This window comes from Ambystoma mexicanum, chromosome 5q, assembly GCF_040938575.1.
Source record: "Ambystoma mexicanum isolate Mex_15411 chromosome 5q, UKY_AmexF1_1, whole genome shotgun sequence".
Lineage (NCBI taxonomy): Eukaryota > Metazoa > Chordata > Amphibia > Caudata > Ambystomatidae > Ambystoma > Ambystoma mexicanum.
In genome coordinates this window covers 1316681281-1316700654 of record NC_090933.1, presented here as the reverse complement: position 1 = coordinate 1316700654, position 19374 = coordinate 1316681281, and the positions used below count along the sequence as shown (strand labels likewise).

Below are 19374 nucleotides of genomic sequence, written 5' to 3'. Positions count from 1 at the left end.
TGAACTTTGGGGATGAACGTTTACTGGAACAATAAGAAAGGGTTTGGTGCTTTGCCTTTACTTGATTAAAATGTATTTAAAGTTTCTAACGCACATATCCCAAAGGAGGAACAAAGCGGCAAGCCACAAGTATGCTGAGGACTTTATCTATAATAGACTATTCTCTCTGCTTTCCTATCTCAACAGTGTATTGGGACTATTTTATATACAATTCTTCACAGGAACAAATCATCTTTAACAGACTATTTTCTCTACATTCCTACCTCAACAGTGGATTGGGTTTTTTTTATATACTATTTTTCACAAGGACAATCATCTTTAACGGACAATTCTCTCTACTTTCCTATCTGTACATTTGTATTGGTACTATTTTTATACTATGTACACAAGAGCATACATCTACAACAGACTATTTTTCCTACTTTTTATCTTCACATTTTTTATTGGAACTATTTTCTATTTTCCACATTTTTATATTTTTATGTTTTTATCGGCAATAATTTTCAATGAACCACATATAGTGAAAGTGGTTTAAAAATCATCAAATATTTTATTATTGTCATTTGATGCTAAATGTTTTTAAATCAATATATACAGCTCGCCTCACTCACTTGAAAAAATATTGACTATTGCCCGGTACTAAGCAAACTGTATGAATGTTTTCATATCCTTATATTCCTGATATCTTCATAACACCCTGATCAATTCGCCGCAGGACACATCTACAAACAATTGACATCATGGCTATTGCAGTACTTATATTTTCCTTTCTCTTTTGTTGTTTTATTGCTTATTTTATCTCACATTACATTTAAATTGATTATGATGAGTTGAATGTGTCCTTGTGGCATAATGTTAGTGAAGAAGTTAGAAAACAAGTAGATTTCCAGTAAGAGCAAGAAATGGTATTACGCCCAGTTGTGGAGACAGTAAGGGCTAGGAGAAGCATTACAATGAGGATTTCATGTGAAGGTATTTTTATAATTAGATAGATATTGAATGAAACTCATGGTATAGGCCAACAGAGAAGGTGGAGGGAGACAGAGAAAGAGAGATCAAGGGAAAGCTGTTTTGTTTGCTCACTTATCCCATATGCCATGACAGCCTCTCGAGCATTTATACCACAAGTGGTACCCGAGTACAGAGCACATTTCTTGGTACATATCGCAGTATGCCAGACTAGAGGATCATTTCAGGGATAATAGGCCATGATAAAATATGCCGCAGGATCAGAATTCCTATACGTAGACAACTATATATGACGATAGCTGGTTCATTTATCTATTGTCCTGCATGCCCGCATGGCTGACAGATGCATTGAAATTTTGGTTGGCAATTTTGGTACTGGTCCTAATGGCTTTTTACATCTTGAGAATAGCAATATGCCAATGTAAAAAGATGGGCAAGAAGGCACTCCAAATGACAGTAATGGTTAATGTGGCTGACACCGTACATCAGTACACTAAAACTGATGAGGAAGTTTACTGTCCCATGCACCCATTCGGGCGCCAGTAAGACAACCTGGAGCATTGTCTACATGCCCAAAAGATATCCATAACTACGATGAGCACTGGATGAAATGTGACAACAGTGGCGAGTGCTGGCTTATGACATGCAGTACAGCAGAATATGTAGCACAAGGAGCTAACGTGAGGGGGTCACCAGAGTGTGGCTACACAAGGATGGCTATAAAATTGTCAGAAAAAATGAAGGTGTGGTCGATAACTCGACTAGAGGAGGGAATGTAGTGGGGCAATTGTTGGCTAGAAAGCAGGTGCCCCCCTGCTGTCCCCAGAAAACACAGGAATTATAAAATCAGAAAGAACACATTTGGAACTGCACTTACAAATCCTCCTGGAAATGCAGCTGGCACAAAGAATAGTTAGGTTCGCTACACAAGTAGGGACAGAAGAGGCATTAGCTGGCACAATTAGTGTGTCTTTTTAAATAGAATAGATTAGGTGGCAGGAAAGCGCATACCAAGAGAGGGTCTCACTACACATGTAGGGGCAGCATGGCTATAATAGGTAGGGTTATGTTGCAGCGTACCCATATGGAGAACTGAGATGTGCCAGTCATGCACCAGGACGGTAGGCAGCAAATAAATGCACAGCTAATGCACGCTGCAAAAGAAACACAAAATGCCCTTTTAAAAATTGCACCAGCAGAGAATTCAACCCTGCACGTTTAAGGAAGGCCCAGGTGAACACGCTTCAACAAATCAGGAGAAATGCTGTATCCGACTTGATGATGACTAGCCAAAGGTATGCAAAGGCTGAGCCGTTCAGGACACGTACATAACGGAATAAGATATTATTGTGTGCGGTCAAGCTGTCAAATAAATCAAGTTGCAAAGATACAGCAAACCATTTCATGTTTATAGCGTCCCAGGAAATCAGAAGGAGGTGACAGATTAATGCATTCTGCCTGGCCAGGCACAAAGCGAAGACCAAGAAGCGGCTTAAGATAAAACAACTAAAATACAGCGATGAAAACTTAAGAGTATGACTCGCAAAATAATTATCCAAGAATAGGATGGCGTACAAAGGCCTTAGGCCTTGGCACTCATGGCATGGGAGGTAAAACATGGCCAATTTGATTTAATTAAAATAAAGCAACATGCTTGTCTCTCCCTCTCTCGTACCTAGACAAACCTGTCAGCATGCAGACAGTTCATGGATAGTGTGACCACATTGTACCCCATTAGCACATATCTTTTTTCACTGCAAAAGTAATTTAGGGCCTACCAATTAATTTCCATACATGATGAGGTAGCACTTTTTTAGGGGAAGGTACAGGGGTGGGATCTTAGATAACAGTTGTCCAATCCATAGTTGTGTACATATAGGTTCCATATGTAGCTTAGTTGAGGGAGCCAATGAGCAGGAGCAATAGGTTTTCATAACTGTTATATCACAGTGACTCATTCATGTTATATAACCTCCTGTTTTCTGTTCAAACATTGGAGAATTCTGGAGTGAGAGCGTGGCTTTTTATCTTGATTTTTTCCCCAGGGTATTGCAATAAACTGGGTTACCTTGCATTTAGCATACCACGCTCTGTGTTGTCTCTTTTTTGACAAATGCAACTTGGAGGGCTTTTTGGCTTTTGACCTCTACTTTTCCCTTTCCTGATATGATTGGTGTAGTTCTGGCGTAGTGTAGTTCTGGCAAAGGCTACTCCACTGGCCTTCAGAGCAGCGGTCTTCAAACTTGGGGCTGGACCTCGCAGGGTGCGAAGGATGTCCAAGGGGTGCCCCAGCATCTTTAAAAAGGGATTAAGAGGACTGGTTTAACACACCGGTATGTGTGGGCCCAGAAACAATATTTTTACTCAAGGAGTGTGGGGAGGGGGTCAGTATGAAAGAGTTTGAAGACCACTGTACTAGAGTGATGGGATTGGGAAAGGGCGCCTAATCTTTCACACTCAACTTGTTCTTTAATCACTGGAACTGTTTACTCATATGCTGGCTTTGCAACACTTGTTTCTTCACTTTAAAGACTTGTGACTCACTACAAAACATATATTCTTGGAACCCAGCTCATTTTCAGGCTACCCTCGGCCTCTTCCTCTCCTTCCTTCATCCCTCATTTCTGATTGTCTGTCTGCCATCCATGAGTGGTGTGCCGCCAATGACATCTGCCTTAATGACAGTAAGACTGAGATTCTACTCATCGTTACACCCACTCCCTCCTTCCCTGCAGCTCTCTGGTCGGCCTCTCTTGGCCCTCTTCCTGCTCCCACCTGCAAGGCAAAAAACCTCAGAGTCATCTTCGACTCTACACTCTCCTTCTCTCCTCACATCTCCGATGTCTCTAAGAAGTCACACTATCAGCTGCACCTCCTCAGAGGTATACTTCCTTTCCTCTCCTTCCCCCAGAAGCTCACTGTCTCCAGAGCCCTGGTTCTCTCTAAGCTGTATTGTAACAGCCTCTATCTAAATATGCCTGCCTCTACTCTCCGCCCTCTGCAACTGATCCAGAACAGGACTGCAAGACTTGTCCTTGGCCTCAAGCCCAGGGATCGGATCTCTCCAGGACTGAAATCTCTTCACTGGCTCCCAGTGGCTACGAGGATTAAGTTCAAAATCCTCAAAACCCTCTGCATTGTCCAAAAGGCCTTCTGGGGCCGCAATACCTTCAACTCCCTCTTCCTAAACATCTTCCTTCTCGAGCTCTTCGCTCATCCGCATCCAACTCCCTCAGGGTCAGTCGCTTCTCCAAGAACCGAGTTGGTGGTAGATCTCTCTCTTCGGAAGGGGCCTCCCTCTGGAACAGCATTCCTGCCTCCCTGAAACTTGAGGAGAACCATCTCCAGTTCCGGAAGCACCTCAAAACCTTCCTCTTTGCCTCTGCTTTCTCTCCCCCTCTCCCCTGCTAAATTCCTTGCTGAAACGGCACTGGTTCCTTGGCCTCCCTTTCTGATTCTCGGGCCCAGGCCCCGCTAGTTGCCCACCTGCACTGCCTCCCTGGCAACCCCTGCACCTGGGGACTGTTTTCTGTATCCCTACAGTCCCCCTACCAGCACTTATGTCTGCACTTACCTTGCACTTGCCACCAGTGGCGTTTTTATTTATCTTATTTTATTCTACTATCCCATGTACTGCACTTTACCCTCTACCTTCGCCACGCACTTTTCCCTTTCCCACTCCCCATGCACTTGCACGATACGAATGATACCTGGCCTAGTAGGATCGTTGTTCTGTCTTCCCTTTGTTCCCCCTCCCTTGCCTCGTCGCGCCTTAAAACACTTGTGAATAGGCGCTTTAGAAATGCTATATCATATCATATCATAACCGAAGGGCACTGAGTCAACTTACCTTAACAGGGAAAGACTAAGAACTAGAGGACTTAATCCATAAGAAGGGTACAACTGTATGTTTGCTTTTTTAAAAAAGTTTTTGTATTTTGTATTTAATTTATTAAGCACTTTCTCCAAAGCACTTTCCAAAAATTTGAAATACAATGGTCCAATAAAAAGGAAGCATGATAACCAAATCAATGACCAGAGCTGATTAAAGGAAAGACGAATAGGAGTTTTTAATTGGGAATGAAAAAAAAATGATAGCTAGAGGATGCACTGACAGAATGAGGTAGAGGATGCACCAACAGAATGAGGTAGAGAATGCACCAACAGAATGAGGTAGAGGATGCACAGATATAATGTGGATGCGCATTCCAATGCTGAGGTGTTAGAAGAGGAAAAGAAGGGAACCGAAAAGTCCAGGGCGGCTGAGGAACGACAAGAGGGACAATGAGAGGACAGAAATGCGGCAGCCATTTTAAGCAAAGTTCCCAAGATAGCAACACATTTTCCATAATAAAAATCTGGATTTCCTCTCTTTGGAATGAGTAGGGTTACCTATCTTTGCTGCCCACTTTCACATGTAATTGACGGCATCATGATTTACTTTGAGGCGAGTGTGAGTATGTGCAAGAGAGAGAGAGCTTATTCCTGAAAACAAAATATATTGGTTTTAAAATATCCACGTTCCCCCCAACAGGTGGTACCATAACAACAAGGTCAGGTTAATCTGGCCTAAAACCAAAACCCTTAATGCTATATTTCACATAAAGCCTTTGTCACATCAGTGATTGAGGCCTTAACGGATGAGGTCCATCCCTCACCCCTCCTGCCAGGATGGTCTAATATCAGGAATTAAGATACCTCACATAGCACGTCATGCAGAGCTCGATATGTGTTATGACTGAGTCATGCTGCTGTTAGCAACAGTATCTGCAAGGTGTGAGCTGCGAGGACTTGATGAAGACCTAGGCTCAGATGATGGAGCCACATCTTGGAGCTTCCCTCCCAGGGCAATGTGTGGGAGAGTGCTTCAAAGTGAGTCTTCATCAGGAATGCACATGGGATGCTAGCCAATAGGGGGTCCTTACACCTAACAATGCCAGTTGGTCATTATTTCCAATAACTGGAGACAAGAAGTTAATAAATAAGGGATACAGATAATTTCAGGAGCCTGTAATACTCTGATCAGCTGAATTTCTAACCATTCATGAACGCGTGTAAGTGTGCATTTCACTGTCCTTGACACACCTCCCTTTACAAGCGTGAGAAACGGGTTTCGTTTTCATTCACCTCGTGCTGTGCAGGCAAGGGGAGTGTGGGTCAGTCATACTTCCGCACTCCATACCATCCTTTCCATCGACTCTACCTCATACTCTCAATTCCACTCCAGAATGCTCCCTCATTCATGCCTAGACAAGAAACAACACCCAGATAGATGACCAATTGCAGATCCGGCGTTCCGTTGCTCCCCAGGTGATCTGGAAGGAGAACAACCAACACAACTTGTAGCTACCAATGTGCCTATTTAATTCACTTGTAGACCTCCACTCCTCCACCCCTATAGCAAAGTGCTGTGATCCACCTTACAGGTTCAATAGCGAATTACTAATTAACAGGAAAGCACAGGGGAATGTATTAACATAAAATAATAGGTGTATTGCAGCTACTTCCCACCCCCACTGGTGCATTTTGGTGTTATAGACAAAAGCTAACGTTGTGCAGAGTAGGATGACACAATAGTGTGTTTAGATCTAGAAATGGAAGACATTCTTATGTTATTAATTAAATACTATAAACAAAAGACATCTCCTCTCCCCACCAGTAATGCACCCTCCATCACATACACAGAAGACAGGATTAATTGGAGGTTTATGAAGAACAAGCAGAGACAACTTAACACTTGGCCAAAAAAGATGATCGCTTTCTCACCAAAAGAGGAGATCGCCAGTCACTCACCTACAGCAAATTATTCCCCAATTATTCCTTAAAAGATTGTGAGGGATTCAGTGGTCAAAATGTTTTAAAACAATGTCTGGAACGATGTTCCCTCACACTGCCTCCATTTCTGCCCACTACCCCATACTCATGGGTCCTTCCTGTCCTCCACTGCACCCTGCAACATTGTGCTTTACAACAGTTCTGATAAAAGTGAAGATAATGAAAGAAAATGGATTTAAATAACCAGAATTAGTGTGTCATTGTCCCATTCAGAATTCACCTTCATGCAGCCTGCCCTTCACCGGTCACACCTCTTAAAGAACATGCCCAGCCACATGCACACACACCTCCCTGCCCCTCCCAATGCCTGCAAAGAAGATCATACAACCATTCATAGGCAGATCCAGATCACTGTCAAACTGGGCTTCTTGGCTGTTTGGGAATGGGTTTTGCATCCCAGTCTATCGAAATAAAGTATCCCTTTCAAACACGTGAGAGATGGAGCAGTACAATGGTACACTGGCTTGATACCCAGAAGACCCAGGCTCGAGTCTCCAGTAGGGATGAATTTCGTACCCTTTAGTTCCCGCCCACTTTGACCGCTGGATGTATTTCACATTTGAAAACGTAGTATTTGATGGCCCAGGAAGACGAAAAAAGAGCCCTTCCCCCACTCGGGACCTCGAAGAGTGACTGCTGATGATTGCCCGAGACAAAGATCTGCCATCAGCAAAGGCCGCCAACCCGAATAACAGACATGCACAGTGCGGAGATATTGATCCTCAGAGCATGCGCAGTTAAAGGATGCTGAGCTGGGCATGCGCGCATGCTCAATGATCTGGGTCTTACGCGGAGGTGTAAAGATGGCGGGTGCTGAGAGAGCAATAGCACGTGCTGAGGCTGAGAGAGAATCACCAAAGTATGCGCAGGAAAAGGAACAAACTGCGCATGCTCAAGGATCAGTCATAGCACGTGCTGAGCGCAGAGAGAGAATCACCAAAGTATGCACAGGAAAAGGAACAAACTGCGCATGCTCAAGGATCTGCGCACGCTCATTGATCTAAGTCCTACCCAGAGGTATAAACATGCCACCCACTGAGACACAATAGCACGTGCTGCTAAGCGCTGTGAGAGAATCACCAAAGTATGCACAGGAAAAGGATAAGCGCTGAGAGAGAATCAACAAAGTATGCATGCGCAGGAAAGGATAAGCGCTGAGAGAGAATCACCAAAGTATGCACAGGAAAAGGAACAAACTGCGCATGCTCAAGGATCTGCGCACGCTTATTGATCTAAGTCCTACCCAGAGGTATAAACATGCCACGCACTGAGACACAATAGCACGTGCTGCTAAGCGCTGAGAGAGCATCACTAAAGTATGCACAGGAAAAGGAACAAACTGTGCATGCTCAAAGATCCAAGTCTTATGCAGAGGTGTAAACATGCTGAGCGCTGAGACAGCAATAGCACGTGCTGAGCGCAGAGAGAGAAGCACCAAAGTATACGCAGGAAAAGGAACAAACTGCGCATGCTCAAGGATCAAAGTCTTACACAGAGGGGTAAACATGCCGGGCGCTGAGACAGCAATAGCACATGTGTGGTGGCCTTGAAGGACAACAGGACGCCTGGAGAGGTTCGAACTGTAGTTATTGAAGGAATACAAAAGGTAGATATTTGTTGTCAATGTATAGGGCAGGAGCAGTACTCGCAGTTGCAGTCAGGGGCCTCCCAGTTACTTCACTGGAGGCAGGGTGTGCACATGGATGGCATGCTGTAGGCTTCGAGGGCAACCATGACGCCTCCTATGGCATTGGACTTATGCTCCTGGTGGATCAGGTTCTCCTTGTCTTGCCTTTCGCTGTGACTCCCTGGGTGGGGTTGCGGAGTCGGTGCTTGAGAACTCGTCGCGGTAGGGTGACTCCGAAGCATCTCTGACTGGCGAAGGTTGTCGGGCGTCCCTTGTTGGTCTTGATCTTCTCCGGTTTCCCACAGTGGCTGTTCGACAGATTCCTTTCTGCGGTACATGGCCACCCTTTCTAGATTCCATTTCCTTCCATCGCTGGTTCAGATGTGGTATGACCCTTTCGCAACGACTTCTATGGGACTATTGTATCTGGAGCCAGTCGTAGTGTCTTTGTGGGGGAAGGCGTATCTTCACCAAATCGCCTTTGTTAACTAGTGTATGGCGAGTGGCTCGACGTGTGTCCCCTTGAGCCTTCATGGCTTCTTTGTTTCGTTGCATACGAAAAACTAAGTCTTTCATGTCCACATCTTTGTCAGCCCTCACTTGGTGGAGCCAGGGTGGCACCAGTGTGGATGCTGCCCTTCTCCCCCATAGCAGATGAAACAGTGAAACGCCTGTGATGGCATTGGGAGTGATGCGTTGGGCTGCGACGGCTTCCTTGACCGTCTTGTACGGGTCTAGGCCCGAGGCATGCGCCAGTTGCAGCGCCCCTTTGATGAAGCGGTTCGCCCGCTCAACAAGCCCATTGGCCTGTAGATGGTAGAGGCCTGCTTTCTGCTGTCGAACATTGTTGAGTTTCAGAAATGTCTCCATTGTCTGTCACAAATTCCTCGGGGAGGCCTTCGCGCTGGAATATGGCGGTGAGCGCTTCGATGACTGTGTTCGTGGTGATGTCCGCGGTGAAGTCAACTTCGACCCACTTAGAGAAGTAAGCAACTGTGACTATCCCATATTTGTGTTCTGGGGACATGCTGTCCAGGGGCCCGATGAAGTCCAGCCGTAAATTGCGCCGTACCCCTTTGAGGACTTCTGTGGGCAGAATGGTGGCTTGTCTCACGGACAGGCGCTTGTCACTGTTCATGCATTAGTGGCATCTTTCAACCATTTGCCGTATGTCGTGATCCATGCCGGGCCACCAATAGGCGTAGCATATCCTGCGTCTGGTCATTTTGCACCCCAGATGGCCTAAGTGTGCTCTGCACAGTATCGCTTTGAGAATTCCGCCGGGCGGGATCACTTGGTCGCCTCTCAGAATGAGACCGTTCAAGGTGGTGATTTCGTCACTCACTTTCCAGTAGGGACGTAGGCCCTCAGGGATTGCTCTTTCCTCAGGCCACCCTCCGCGGACCCAGGCTGCTATGCGCCGTAAGGCATCGTCCAACTCGTACTCCTCCTGCCAGTGGCGCTCGCTCAGGTCCATGTACTCGCCATTCCGCAAGTCACTTATTGAGGCTACGACACATTCATCTTCCAGAATGTGGTCCCAGGGGCGTTTTGGTTCAGGAGTCTGGACATGCAGTCCTCTTGCACGTTTTTCCAACAGGCAATGTAGGCTATCTCATAAGTGTACTCTTGAAACTTTGCAGTGATCCTGGCCAGCCTCGGGGTGGCAGTCTTGGTGCTGCCTGGGCTCAACATGTGAATGAGGGGTTTGTGGTCGGTGACCAGTCTAAATTTCGTGCCCCAAACGTAAGATCTGAGGTAGTCGACGGCCCAGGCACATGCCAACATTTCTTTTTCTACAGTGGAGTAATTTTTTTCTGCTAATGATAAGGCTTTCGATGCAAATGCTACAATGTTTTCTGTGTCGCCCTTCTTCTGGGTCAGCGTGGCCCCCAACCCGTACACGATGGCGTCCGTTGTGATGCAGGTGTCCCATTCAGGGTTGAACAGTTTCAGGCACAGTGCGTGTAGAATCCTTCTTTTGATTTCGGTGAAGGCTTTGTCTTGCTTTGGCCCCCAGGAGTAGGTTTCCCCCTTCTTCAAGAGTTCCCTAATGGGGGATGTGGTTTCGGAGAACCTTGGGACAAATTTTGCGTAGTACTCAGTGAGGCCCAGGAACAAGCGTAATTCTTCTCTGGAAGTCGGGCCGGGGCGTCTGTTATGGCCTCCAGTAGGTTCTTCTTGGGGCTCACCCCTACACTTGAGATGCGGTACCCAAGGTACTCTACCGCGCTCACTCCAAAAGCACATTTCTCGTGGCGTAGATGGATGCCAGCCTCTTGAAGCTTGCTCAGGACTGCCCTGAGAGCTTTGTCATGGGTCTTGTTGTTCTTGGCATACACAAGGATGTCGTCCTGAAAGTATGAAACGTTTGCAACTCCTTTTAATAATGAGTTCATGATCCTCTGGAATGCAGACACTGCCGAAGACAACCCAAACAGCATGCAGGTGTATAGGAAAGTGCCAAAAGGGGTGATGAACGCTGTTAGGGGCGCAAAGTTTTGTGTAATGGAATCTGGTGATAAGCGTCACGCACGTCCAGCTTCGAGAAGATTGCTGCTTCTTTCATCATGAGGACAATTTTGCTGATGCTGGGGAGCGGGAAGCTATCGTTAACAACCTCTAGATTGAGACTTCTCAGGTCGATGCATATTCTGAGGTCGTTGCTGGATTTCTACTTTACTAGGACCACTAGGTTCAGCCACTCGGAGGATTCCACTGTTTCGATGGTTCGTCCTTCGACCATCTTCCGGAGGTGGGCTTCTAACTCTGGTCTCGCCGTGGCAGGTACCGGTCTGACTGCATTGGGTTTTAAACAGATCTTGTGGACGTAGTTCCTCACTTGCCCCAGGGTTTCGGAAAAAAGGCTTGGAAAGAACTCTCTCAAATGTTGTGCTGCTCATGAGGAGACCATGAGTACCTGTTACGGGGTGCTGGGGTCCAGTTTTATACTGAGCCTGTGTTGATCATCCCATCCGAGCATGGCTGGGCCTTTGGACGAGAAGTACACCTTGGTGGTGGTGGACCTGCCTTTCAACTCAATTTGGGCTCTGAGGTAGCCAAGTTGATCAAGGGTTGTGCCTCCGAAAACTTTTGCCTGGTCGTTCTTATTTCCACTCTTGCTTGTCCCACCATCTCCTTGTACATGTCGATGGGAAGGATTGTGAGGTCTGAGCCTGAGTCGGCCACGCCACGTGTTTCCATGCCATCCACTTTAATGGTGCAGTGGGACGTTTCTCTCCTGGCGTGGAGGGCGTTGACCATGATGACCATGGGTCTGTCCTGTAACTTGTCATCTTCACTTGAAGCGCGGACACCATCGAAGCGGGAAACAGTTTTTTCCTGCCACGTGCATGCCGGGGCCACGTGACCTATGCGTCCACACTTGGAGCACTCCTTGTTCCTGGTGGGGCAGTCGCGGTCGTTCGCCATGTGTTTGGTGCTGGCACATCTGTAGCATTTCGGTGCATCCTTTGCCTAGGGCCTTTGTCTCTGGGGCTGTCACGGGGCTGCTTATCTCTGCGCCATCTCCATTGCAGCGCCGTAAGTTTGGGCAGTGGTAGACGGCTTCCTGTCTCTTTGCGTCTGCCAGGGGTTTCTTCTTCCGCCCTGCCAATTTGGATGGCCTTGTCGAGGGTCACCTCCTTTTCATGGATGAACTTGTCCTGCACTTTCCTGGAGTTTGTGTGAACGACCAGCATGTCGCAGATGGCTTGTTCTGCGTTTTCGCCAAAAGCGCATAGGGATGCCAGCTCCCTCATCCTGGTGATGTAGTCGTCCACGGGCTTGTTCCCTTCTTGTTTACAGGTGTAGAACCTCAGCCTGTGTAGCACCACGTTCTCCTTATTGGTGAACCTCTTCGTTATGTGGCGGGTTGCCTCCTTGTAGACGTCGTAGTCGTCAACTGGTATGGCCGTTAGACTGGCACAGATGCGTTGTCCTTCAATCCCCATGGCGTTCAACAACATTGCCTTCTTCCTGGCGGGAGCATATCCCGTGCCACCTACAGCCTCCAGATATGTGGAGAAAAGGGGTCCCACTGCATCCACGGAATTGCTGGGGTCCCAGGTGAGGGGAGAAACACAGGGGGTGGTGTGGTGCCTTGCATGGTGGGCCCGTGGGTCTTTTAGTATCCTTGCTGCCAATTATGTGGTGGCCTTGAAGGACAACAGGACGCCTGGAGAGATTCTAACTGTATTTATTGAAAGGTGGATATTTGTTGTCCATGTATAGGGCAGGAGCAGTACTCACAGTTGCAGTCAGGGGCCTCCCAGTTACTTCACTGGAGGCAGGGTGTGCACATGGATGGCACGCTGTAGGCTTTGAGGGCACCCATGAGGCCTCCTATGGTATTGGACTTACGCTCCTGGAAGCCAGGCTCCATAGCCTTTGTGATCTGTTATTTAGAAGTCTCCTTATCAGGAGCAGCGCTGGAGCGGACCACTTCCCTGGCGCTCTGCCAATGTTCTATTCGGAGTGCGGGTCCTCGCAATCTCGTTGGCCCAGAGATATCGCAAGACCGCGCTCCCGAGAACTCTCGACGTCTCCACAACATGCTGAGCGCAAACCAGAGGATTAAGCAGACTCTTCAGGTGGACGCCACCTGCCCTCATAACAAATGGCGAACATTGTCTCACTGCATGCACGCTTTAAGTGAGACACTGGTGGTTCCAGGTGACAGTTGTGGCAGGCATTGGCATTGTGGGTCACGATTGATGCTACGGTTGGCCTCACAAAAATGGACTAGGTGAATAGCAGTTACACTGAATACCATCTCATGGTTCACGTCATGGGCGCAATGGGTTGTTAGAAGTAGCGGTAGACGGCCCGGGCGGAAGCTGGATAAGGAGATGCAGTGGCCCTGTGAGGAAGCCGGACAGTATTTCCTTCAGAGACTGTGTGGGTGTTTCTGGCAGGTTTGGGAGACATGCTTGTAGCAGTGGTGTGGTCCTTATTGGCACCAAAAGCTGTTCATCGTAAGTAGCAAGCGTGATACATGTTTTTTTTTTTTTTTATTATACATGTTTACTGAATTTTAAATATAACACCTCTCAAAATATATAACCAATAAGTAAACATAAAACAGAAAAAAAAAATCAGGATCATCACATTAATGAATACACATTCCTTAAAAAGAGAAAAATTACAGATTTGATTTAAACCATGTAGACAACAGTCTTATAAATCCAAACATCGGCCCCAAATTTGATCAAACAAATTCATTTTCTTATCCCTGCATAAAATCAATCTTTCCATTCTGGATACTTGTTTCAGATCATCCATCCATTCTGAAACTGTCGGTCTGTCATCACCTTTCCATTTTCTCAATATCATTGTTTTGGCAGAATTTGAAGCCCTGAAAAACCAACACCTCTGTGGAAAGGAGAGATCATCCACCATGTCATCCTCACCCAAAATTACAGTTGTATAATCAAAGTCCAAATGCATCAGAAGAACTTCATTCATCTTCGTAGTGACCTCACTCCAGAAAGACCTTAGTTCATAACAATCCCAAATCATATGCTCAAAAGAACCAGTAGCATGTTTGCACCTCCAACATGCACTTGAATCCGTCAAGCCTCTAGCATGCAATCTTTGTGGCGTCCAGAAAACTCTGTTTAGAATTTTGATCCGTCTACACCTTTCTCCTAGATTCAAGGATGCTAGAGCCACATTCCTGCACAGATTCCTCCATCTGCCCTCCGACATCTCTGAGTCCAATAAGTCTGACCATTTTGATAGTAATTCATAGTTTGGTTATTTATACTGATCAAGATTCTTGTACACTTTCAAAGCCATGCCACCTTCTGATTTATATTCTTTCAGCCAATCATGCCATCTCTTGTAGCCATCCGGAATCTTGTTCCCTACAGCTTTTTTCAGTTTCCTATACTCTCCCATTGTGAAATCTCTAAGATCTTTAACTTGCTTCAATCTTTTAAAGCTGATCCATTTACCTTCTTCAACAAGATCTTCTAGCCACTGCACACCACCCACTAGCCAGTTTGACCAGAAGAGTAGTTTCCCCTTCAACGTAATGGCAGGATTCAACCAGAGCGAAGACAATCCATCCTCTGAAACTTCCTTTCCGCTCTTTTTCCAAAGACTCTTCCAGCATGACCTCACAAAAGCTGTTGGTGGAGATGATTTATATCCCGTTCCATCCACTGTAGACAGAATTGCCCTGGGGGAAAGAGGCGAAGATCTACTTGATTCCGCCATTGTCCAGACATCAGAAGAATCATCTATGAAAGGCACCAAGTGGCGAGCCCCAAATTCTAAATGATAATTTCCAAAATCCGGGACCCCCAAACCACCACATTCTTGTGAGAGTTGAAGTTTCCAGAGTTTCAGACGCGGTTGTTTTCCCTCCCACAGGAAGGACTGGATCAAGCTCTCCATTTTCTTCAAATAACATTTTTTAAGCTGCAAGGGAATCATGCTTAAGACATAGGGCCTCATTACGACCCAGGCAGTAAGTTACCGCCTGGGCCGTGACTTTACCACCATGGCGTAAACTACGTTTACGCCATGGTGGTTGGCGGACTTACCGCCCCATTCCGAGGTCGGCGGGGCGGTAAGTCCCCAATCCCCATTTACCCTTCCCCATTCCCATTTTTGCCCCATAGGGCATAATGGGAGTGGGGAAGGCGTTAATTACGCCACCGTAAATTACGGTGGCGTAATTAACTCCATGGTCCCTTAGCGCCATGGATTTTAACACCTGCTAAAAGCAGGTGTTAAAAGCGCCATGGCGCTAAGGGACCTCGTAATTGGCGGTAAGGGGTCGGCGCAGCTAACGCTGGCGTTAACCCCTTACCGCCAGGGTCGTAATGAGGCCCATAGTTAACTCTCGGAGTACAGGGTAATTCATAGAAATTCGCACAAAAGTGGCGCACGCGACTGGCGCACAGCATGCCCGTGCGAATATCTGCGGCAGCCGCGTGCGCTAAAATCGATTTCCGCGCACAGCGTATTCATGGATTTCCGCATCCAAAACCAGCCGTGGCGCAGCGTGGCGCAGCGACCCTGCAGCAGCGCCAGTTACGCCCCCAAGAACGCCCTCGCGCAAGGAAAAGCCTTCAAAATCCCCAAATAATCGCAAAGGGCTGCGCTAACCCTGGACCAGTTCACAGGGCTGGCAAACAGCAAACGCCAAGTGGGGAACGTGTATTTCAGTGGTTCGCGGGAAGTTCCACACACGATTGTCCTGTGTACGTGTGCATCAGGGGTGCGCGGGAAGTATCACACGCAAAATCAGCAGGGTACGTGTATTTCAGGGGTGCGCGGGAAGTATCACACGCGATTGGCCCCGTGCGAGCAGGGTACGTGTATTTCAGGGGTGCGCCGGAATTTCCACACGCGATTTCAGCAGGGTACATGTATTTCAGGGGTGCGCGGGAAGTTCCACACGCGATTGGCCCTGTGCGAGCAGGGTACGTGTATTCCAGGGGTGCGCGGGAAGTTCCACATGCGATTTCAGCAGGGTACGTGTATTGCAGGGGTGCGCGGGAACTTCCACACGCAATTTCAGCAGGGTACGTGTATTTCAGGGGTGCGCGGGAAGTTCCACACGCGATTCCATCATGGTACGTGTATTCCAGGGGTGCGCGGGAAGTTCCACACGCGATTTCAGCAGGGTACGTGTATTGCAGGGGTGCGCAGGAACTTCCACACGCGATTTCAGCAGGGTATGTGTATTTCAGGGGTGCGCGGGAAGTTCCACACGCGATTCCATCAGGGTACGTGTATTTCAGGGGTGCGCGGGAAGTTCCACACGCGATTCCATCAGGGTACGTGTATTCCAGGGGTGCGCGGGAAGTTCCACACGCAATTTCAGCAGGGTACGTGTATTGCAGGGGTGCGCGGGAACTTCCACACGCGATTTCAGCAGGGTACGTGTATTTCAGGGGTGCGCGGGAACTTCCACACGCGATTCCATCAGGGTACGTGTATTTCAGGGGTGTGCGGGAACTTCCACACGCGATTACAGCAGGGTACGTGTATTTCAGGGGTGCGCGGGAAGTTCCACACGCGATTGGCCCCATGCGAGCAGGGTACATGTATTCCAGGGGTGCGCGGGAAGTTCCACACGCGATTTCAGCAGGGTACGTGTATTGCAGGGGTGCGCGGGAACTTCCACACGCGATTTCAGCAGGGTACGTGGATTTCAGGGGTGCGCGGGAAGTTCCACACGCGATTCCATCAGGGTACGTGTATTTCAGGGGTGCGTGGGAACTTCCACACGCGATTTCAGCAGGGTACATGTATTTCAGGGGTGCGCGGGAAGTTCCACACGCGATTGACCCCGTGCCAGCACGGTACGTGTATTTCAGGGGTGCGCAGGAACTTCCACACGCGATTTCAGCAGGGTACGTGTATTTCAGGGGTGCGCGGGAAGTTCCACACGCGATTGGCCCCGTGCGAGCAGGGTACGTGTATTTCAGGGGTGCGCGGGAACTTCCACACGCAATTTCAGCAGGGTACGTGTATTGCAGGGGTGCGCGGGAACTTCCACACGCGATTTCAGCAGGGTACGTGTATTTCAGGGGTTCTGGGGAGTACTACACGTGAATTGGCCGTGTGGGTCCTCCCAGGTGTTCGCTCTACAACCTCCACGGCCCCTGCAGGCAGCCCACACCACGGGGGACTACCCTGAACCCCTGCTCATGTCCCACAGGCAGCCCATCCACCATGGGCATGCCCCCCAGCCAACACACATGTCACCATGCACTACTGATCAACAATGCATGTCGCCCACCACCCCCACCCCCCAGCAGTGCAGAGGCAGCCTCCACCAGGCCCCCATCCATGTCTACCACCACCCCCACCCCCCAGCCACAAGGGGCAGCCTCCACCACCCCCAACCCCCAGCCACCAGGGGCAGCCTCCACTCATGTTCCCAGGCACCCCCACCCCCCAGCAATGCAGGGGCAGCCTCCACCAGGCCCCCACCCATGTCTCCCACCACCCCCACCCCCAGCCACCAGGGGCAGCCTCCACCAGGCCCCCACTCATGTTCCCCTGCACCCCCACCCCCAGCAGTGCAGGGGCAGCCTCCACCAGGCCCCCACTCATGTTCCCCTGCACCCCCACCCCCCAGCAGTGCAGGGGCAGCCTCCACCAGGCCCCCACCCATGTTCCCCTGCACCCCCACCCCCCAGCAATTCAGGGGCAGCCTCAACCAGACCCCCACCCATGTCTACCACCACCCCCACCCCCCAGCCACCAGGGGCCTGGGAACATGCCAGCCTCCACCAGGCCCCCACCCATGTCTCCCACCACCCCCACCCCCCAGCAGTGTAGGGGCAGCCTCCACCAGGCCCCCACCCATGTCTACCACCACCCCCACCCCCCAGCCACCAGGGGCAGCCTCCACCAGGCCCCCATTCATGTTCCCCTGCAACCCACCCCCCAGCAGTGCAGGGGCAGCCTCCACCAGGCCCCCACCCATGTCTATACCCACCCCCTGCCACCAGGGGCAGCCTCCACCAGGCCCCCACTCATGTCCACCTACACCCCCACCCCCCAGCAGTGCAGGGGCAGCCTCCACCAGGCCCTCACCCATGTCTACCACCACCCCCACCCCCCAGCCACCAGGGGCAGCCTCCACCAGGCCCCCACCCATGTCTCCCACCACCCCCACCCCCCAGCAGTGCAGAGGCAGCCTCCACCAGGCCCCCACCCATGTCTACCACCGCCCCCACCCCCCAGCCACCAGGGGCAGCCTCCACCAGGCCCCCACCCATGTCTACCACCACCCCCACCCCCCAGCCACCAGGGGCAGCCTCCACCAGGCCCCCACTCATGTTCCCCTGCGCCCCCACCCCCCAGCAGTGCAGGGGCAGCCTCCACCAGGCCCCCACTCATGTTCCCCTGCACCCCCACCCCCCAGCAGTGCAGGGGCAGCCTCCACCAGGCCCCCACCCATGTTCTCCTGCACCCCCACCCCCCAGCAGTGCAGGGGCAGTCTCCACCAGGTCCCCACCCATGTCTACCACCACCCCCACCCCCCAGCCACCAGGGGCAGCCTCCACCAGGCCCCCACTCATGTTCCCCTGCACCCCCACCCTCCAGCAGTGCAGGGCCAGCCTCCACCAGGCCACCACCCATGTTCCCCTGCACCCCCACCCCCCCAGCAGAGCAGGGGCAGCCTCCACCAGGCCCCCACCCATGTCTACCACCACCCCCACCCCCCAGCCACCAGGGGCAGCCTCCACCAGGCCCCCACCCATATCTACCACCACCCCCACCCCCCAGCCACCCGGGGCAGCCTCCACCAGGCCCCCACCCATGTCTACCACCACCCCCACCCCCCAGCCACCAGGGGCAGCCTCCATCAGGCCCCCACTCATGTTCCCCTGCACCCCCACCCCCCAGCAATGCAGGGGCAGCCTCCACCAGGCCCCCACTCATGTTCCCCTGCACCCCCACCCCCAGCAGTGCAGGGGCAGCCTCCACCAGGCCCCCACCCATGTTCCCCTGCACCCCCACCCCCAGCCACCAGGGGCAGCCTCCACCAGGCCCCCACCCATGTTCCCCTGCACCCCCACCCCCCAGCAGTGCAGGGGCAGCCTCCACCAGACCCCACCCATGTCTACCACCACCCCCACCCCCCAGCCACCAGGGGCAGCCTCCACCAGGCCCCCAACCATGTCTACCACCACCCCCACCCCCCAGCAGTGCAGGGGCAGCCTCCACCAGGCCCCCACTCATGTCTCCCACCACCCCCACCACCCAGCCACCAGGGGCAGCCTCCACCAGACCCCCACCCATGTCTACCACCACCCCCACCCCCAGCAGTGCAGGGGCAGCCTCCACCAGGCCCGCACTCATGTCCAACTCATGTCTCCCACCACCCTCACCCCCCAGCCACCAGGGGCAGATTCCACCAGGCCCCCACTCATGTCTCCCACCACCCCCACCCCCTAGCACTGTGGGGC

General features: G+C 50.5%; 2 protein-coding genes across 3 annotated transcripts in view; one reads left to right on the top strand and one right to left on the bottom strand.

Moving 5' to 3' along the window:
* The window catches only part of LOC138498471 (zinc finger protein 84-like), a 762144-nt gene that overhangs the window by 50412 nt on the left and 692358 nt on the right, over positions 1 to 19374 (bottom strand). The window contains exon 1 of one of the 2 annotated variants that reach the window (XM_069622219.1): positions 7321 to 7473. The exons of the other annotated variant lie outside the window; for it this stretch is intronic. The gene's annotated coding sequence lies outside the window, so the exon portion shown is untranslated. Of the gene's footprint in view, positions 1 to 7320; positions 7474 to 19374 lie in introns of those variants that run through there. 2 annotated transcript variants of the gene reach the window in all.
* Positions 1 to 19374, top strand: part of LOC138498496 (zinc finger protein 850-like) — a 384664-nt gene that overhangs the window by 299480 nt on the left and 65810 nt on the right. The gene's annotated exons all lie outside the window — the stretch shown is intronic.